Source organism: Bufo gargarizans, chromosome 4, assembly GCF_014858855.1.
Source record: "Bufo gargarizans isolate SCDJY-AF-19 chromosome 4, ASM1485885v1, whole genome shotgun sequence".
In the NCBI taxonomy this organism is placed as follows: Eukaryota; Metazoa; Chordata; class Amphibia; order Anura; family Bufonidae; genus Bufo; species Bufo gargarizans.
In genome coordinates this window covers 532,233,441-532,239,657 of record NC_058083.1, presented here as the reverse complement: position 1 = coordinate 532,239,657, position 6,217 = coordinate 532,233,441, and the positions used below count along the sequence as shown (strand labels likewise).

General features: G+C 43.0%; 1 pseudogene; it reads left to right on the top strand.

Moving 5' to 3' along the window:
- The first annotated feature begins 4,123 nt into the window (after nucleotides 1-4,123).
- LOC122935560 overlaps nucleotides 4,124-6,217 on the top strand; it is a 107,703-nt pseudogene continuing 105,609 nt past the window's right edge.

Sequence of the window (6,217 nt, the reverse complement as noted above, 5' to 3'; positions counted from 1 at the left end):
TGCAATCTATGAATCCTGTGTCATATTCATTTGAAGACCATAATGCAGGATTAAGTTCTGGGTGGTCCTGTATGTTTGCAAGAATCAGTGGGCCCGGTGTAGAGATTGGATGAGACCTGAGTGTACTCTTATGCCCTGATTCTTTGCTGATACCTGCAAGTCAAGCTTAATGAACAAATCTCTCCCTAATAGGCTGACTGGGCAATCTAGTATAATGCTAAATACATGATCTGTGATGTATTCCCTGTCCATGGTCTCGAATGGTAGTGAGTCAGTTTTGAAAAGTTTTGTCAAAACCTCATTAATTCACATAGAAGGCTCAGATTCTCTTTCCTCCCACTTTTAGGCATCTTAAGTCCACCCCTTTTAGTCGGACGCTGCGGTCATCCTTCCATCCGTCAGTAGTATGCCAGCTGCCCGTGAGAACAGAGCTCTGATGTTAAGCACAACACTTAACATGTAACTGCAAACATTGAAACAAACAGATCGGACAATACAGACATGAACACACAAAGGGCCCATAAAAAGTTTTCATTGACTTCAATAAATAAAAAATATACAGCTTGATCAAGGCTGTTGGCACCAATAAAAACCAAAAACTTCCAAGAAAAATAAAATAAAATTCTCAATGCGCACGTTATTCACATTTTCATGTACTCATTTCCACAAACAACTCATAACCTCGCTCTTACACATAAAAACTGAATTGCACACACAGCTCTGCTAAACATCTCACAGTCTTCGCACATTTTTCAACTTCACTTATAATTCAAAGCCATACTCATTCATATACCACTGAATCATATATCTTTCAATCTAGTCACACAATTTCTTTGTTACATTCCAAAACTTGCAACACAGACAAACACAGCTTTCCTGGAAACAGATATCCACACCATACCCAGAATTGCTAATGGTTTGTCATTGGTGAACTACTTTTTTTTCAATATCTTCTGTTCTTCACTCTGTGATTAATCAACTCTTATAAGAAGACAACATATGTGTTATACAGTACAGTAATTTTGTTAAAATCCAAATTATCTTATGTCATGTGGTTTTAGTTTAGTGTCGCACACATCGTCACTTACTCTATATAATCCCCCTTCCCCCCCTTTTCCTTTGCCTTGCGTCTCTTATTTCAGGAGTGTTCAAGCAGGGGAAGTAAAGCAATCAATCACAGGACATTCAACTGTCCCACATGTTTCTCAAACTTTTACTCATATCTGAATAGGGACTTAGAATGGGTGCAACCTTAGATTGATAGGATTGGACATGGGCACTTTCTTAACTAGTGGATTTGCAATCATTGGATCTAATTCAATGCTGAAGTCCTGTCTGTAAGATCTATAGATAACACAGGTTAGCATCTTCACAGTCTGCAGATGCATTACCAATTAGCAGCCTCCCCCCCCCCCCCCATATGAAATTCCTGAGCACAGGAGGGGGATGTGAGATGGGAGGGAGTTCTCTCTGAGAGCACATTTCCAGAGAGAACTGGTGGTACTACAAGTGAAATAATGACTTTTGAATGTTACAGCAGATATGGTGGGGGAAGGGATGCCACATGGCAACTTCTTTGTTCTCTGTAGGATTCAAAATCCTCCATTAATATCTTGCTATTACCTGCATCATACCAGTGGGGGGGCTATTTCCAGCCACTGTTCTCCTCCCCTGGACATGTACTCCATGTCCCAGGAAGGATCAGCATCGAAATGCGGCCAGGCTGTTTTATCACCTAGACATAGTCCTTTGACCATATCCATATGATAAATACTATTATCACCGTCCCTGGGGAATGGATGTGCAGCATCCATTACCTCAGTCCAGCCTGCTAGATTATCTACCCACGGGTTGATCAGGTAATAGTTTGTTGGACTAACACGAGCTACATTGATTTTGCAAGTCTCTACTGGTTCTGGTTTAGGGAATTTAGTTTGAGACCCTTGTCCTGCCATGTTAGTATTTATAGTTCAAAGAATAAGTGAGACAATCGCCGTCAGGACTGGCTGTGCTGCACTGAAATAGCGCCGACAAGACCTGTCAACTGATCAGCTGATTCGTATCTTAATGTCTCTCTATACTCTTTGGACCCCTATCGACTATTGTTGCTTTCGACCGCCACTTGCGTTCATATTTTCCGGGTCATCAGATTATTCCTAGCCGAAAAATTGGGGCGTCTTGCGGTCCTCCACAGCACAAACAATTTTACACATTAACAGTAAATAACCCAAAATACATCAATTTGACAATAACAGTGGGATATGACCGTACACTTACCACCCGGTCAGTATCTCACACAAACAGATAATCTTATCACTTCTAAAATACTTATACTATATATATATATATAAGAGTTAATCCAAGCTTTTAACCTTTCTGTTCCCTGAACAGTATCTCTAGTACGTACTACAAAGGGCATGGGTTCCCGGAACCTCTTACTGCCTATTTTAGCTCCCTGAGCTATAATTGCGTGTCCCGGACACAGCAATCTACCGAAATCATAAATAGATGGTTCAACTTACTTGATTGAGATTTTGGTCAGTGCCTCCAGGTCCAAGAAGGACAAAAATTGATGTCCTTCACTGTGGACGTGAAGATGAACCTCTCAATCCCAGACGATGCCCCCAGCTGTTGGACTCTATATATACGGACCCCTTTACCTTAGTGTCCCTCTAAATGATCTCGGCAGCAAGCTTGGATTAAGGCTTTCTGGTACCAGGAGGTGAATGAATGACAAACATGTGCCTTGTTCAAATTCACTCTGTTTAATGGCAGAAGAGCACAAGTAGATATAGGAGGGGTTGAACTTTCTTTACATCCAATCATGTGTTAGCATTTATCACAACCTATAGTATTCATACACATGAGCTCTGCATTAACATAAAGGATGCAGTAGTAACAGCACTTGACCAATCAGGTATGGACACATGGGCCACTATGCATCTAAAATCCTGATGACCTTATAAGGTGAAACTTCCAACTTTTAGGAATGTTTGGGTATTCTTGAAACCGCTCAGGAAGTGTCTCACATTCCAAAAGGGGGATGGAGATCTTAAACAGATGTACTGGTCAACTAAGAGAGACAAGATGGAGTTACCTATATCCCATCAGGCCTCCTGCACACAAACGTTTTTGGTTCCGTTTGGCAGAAAGCTTTTTCAATTCCATATATGGAACCATTCATTTCAATGGGTCCGCAAAAAAACGGAATGTACTCCCTATGCATTCAGTTTCTGTTTTTCATTTCAGTTCAAAGATAGAACAGGTCATATTATTGCCCGCAAATCATGTCCCGTGGCTCCATTCAAGTCAATGGGGCTGTAAAATGAACACAGAATGCATCCGTATGTTTTCCGTATCTGTTCCATTTTTTGCGGAACCGTCTATTGAAAATGTTATGCCCAGCCGAATTTTAGAATGCAATTACTGTGTATGCCTTGCTTCCGTTCCTCAAAAAACGGAAACCAAACGGAACGGAAACTGAGACAGTACTGAAACAAAAAAATGTAAAAACTGATCCGTTTAAAATGGACCGCAAAACCATCCAGTCTTCTGCAGGAGGCCTTATAATTAAAAATAAAAAACTGATTTTCTACCACTCATCTGTTAAACTTTATTTGGCAAAATTAATTGTAATTGATTCCATACCACAAAGGGTTAAGAAGGTCCTTTCGGCGTATGGAGTTTAGCCAATTCACGGTAGAGTCTAAATCCTAGCCAGCAAAAGGACCTGGTCCATCTGTTGACTATGAAATTAGCTTATGCTATATAAAAAGGCTGGATACTATTTTCCTAGGCAGCAGAAGGACCAGGTCCTTTATCCTATAGTATCCAGCCTTTTTATATAGCATAAGCTAATTTCCTAGACAACAGTAGGACCAGGTCCTTTTGCTGGCTAGGATTTAGCAATCTCACATAGAGCAGGCTATTTCCTAGGCAGCAGAGGGACCAGGTCCTTTAGCTGCCTAGGATTTAGACTCTACCGTTTAGACACAACCAATATCCTAGTGACTTCAGGACCTTTGATGATGTCATGGTCATGTGATCAGTCACATGAGGGGAGGGCTAAAGGAGTGGAGGTGTTTCACAGTTCAGCACTTCCTGTCATGTGACCAGTGTGACGTCATCGCAGGTCCTGCAGCCCCAGGAGGTGAGATCTGCAGGTCAGTTATTGGACTTGGTTCTGGGTTTATTAGAATGGAGCGGTTCTATAGGTGATATATAGCAGGTCCAGCCAGCAGGGGGCAGCACCGGCCATAGAGAGTCTCTGCTCACAGGAGGGGAGTTCTTCTCAGACATGTCTGCTCTCCCCCTGGAATATTAGGAGACCCCCAGACCCCTGTAAGAGGGGCTGTTCTCCTGGATTAGAGGGGTCTTCCATCACACAATGTTCTGTGATGTCACTAGGATATGGAGTCAGTGTGTGATCGGTGGGGACAACCTCTTCTAGATGAAGGGGCTGCAGCGCTGTGTCCTCTCCTCACTGTCCCTGCACAGCGGAGGCCGGAGCTCTAATGAGCAGGGACTGTGGAGGAGACTCAGCAGTAAAGCAGCTCTGCAGCCCCTTCATCCTCAGGATTAGTGGGGTCCGGATAGAGACGAGCCCCCACCTACCGCACACTGATGACCAGTAGGGTTGCCCCCCGGCCGGTATCTCATCGGCCAAGCCGGTAATTTACTGCCTCTGCTATTAATTTTTTCTACCAGCAATAATAATTACCGGTATTTTCCTATATGGGCTGTTACTAATGAGCGCTGTCATTGTGGGGGGCTCAATAGCACAGCCTTTAAATCCCCCCACCCACTTGTGTTAAGAAAAAAAAAAAGAACTCCCCTCCTCCATTTGATGGCGCTGCTGGGAACACTCGCTGCTCACTGGCAGCTCAGGACAGGACCGGCCGGACGCCATCATCCTGGAACGCAGCGGAGCCATTAAATGGATGAGCTGACTTCTTTGTTTTGCACATATAAGAGAAAGGAGCATTAGTAAATCTGGGGGGCACTAATGGGGGCATTACTATTACTGAGGGGGCTCTAATGGGGACATTATTAATTCTGGTGGGTACTAATGGAGGTATTACTGTTTCTGGGGGCACTAATGGGGACACTATTAATTCTGGGGGGCACTAATGGAGGTATTACTGTTTCTGGGGGCAGTAATGGGGACACTATTAATTCTGGGGGGCACTAATGTGGGCATTATTCATTTTGGGGGGCACTAATTGGGGCATTAATATTATTGGGGGCACAAATAGGGGCATTATTAATTCTGATGGACACTAATGGGGCATTACTGTTACTGGAGGCACTAATGAGGACTTAATTAATTCTGGGGGTCGCTAATGTGGGCATTATTAATGATGGGGGCACTAATTGGGGCATTAATATTATTTGGGGGCACTAATTGGGGCATTATTAATTCTAGGGGGCACTAATGGGGGCATTTATATTATTGGGGGCACTTTTAATTCTGGGAAGCACTAATGGGGGCACTTATTTCTGAGGGGCCCTAATAGGGCCATTATTAATTCTGGGGGGCACTAATGGGGGCATTAATAATTCTAGTCGGGCATTACTGTTACTGTGGGCACTAAATGGGGTAGTATTAATTCTAGGGGCACTAATGTGGGCATTATTCTAGGGACACTAATTGCAGCATTATTAATTCTGACAGGCACTAATGGTGGTATTACTATTACTGGGGACACTAATGGGGGCATTATTAATTCTGGGGGCACTAATGAGGGCACTATTAATTCTGGGAGGCACGAATGGAGGCATTACTATTACTGGGGGCACTAATGGGGCATTAATTCTGGGGGGTGCTGATGGGGGCATTAATAATTATGAGTGGCACTAATGGGGTTCATTACTATTACTGGAAACACTAATGGGGGCATTATCCATTGTGGATGGCACTGTGGCAGGCGCAGAGCTATGAAGTGCTTTTTGCTCTGTGGCATTAGAAGAATTTTAATATCTCTGACTTTTAGTCTAGCCAGACTGTCTGTTACTACAGTCGATTTAAAGAGCACACGAAATGCTTGAAATAACTTCTTTATTAACTTCTACTTTTCTTCATATATAACACTGCCGCCTCCGCAGCAGATAGTCCATGTACATAACACGTGTTGAAAAGATATCACAAGATGGCGGTATGCATAAGATGGTGGTTCAATTGTTCAATCTTGTCATTCAACATAAAATGGTGGATATA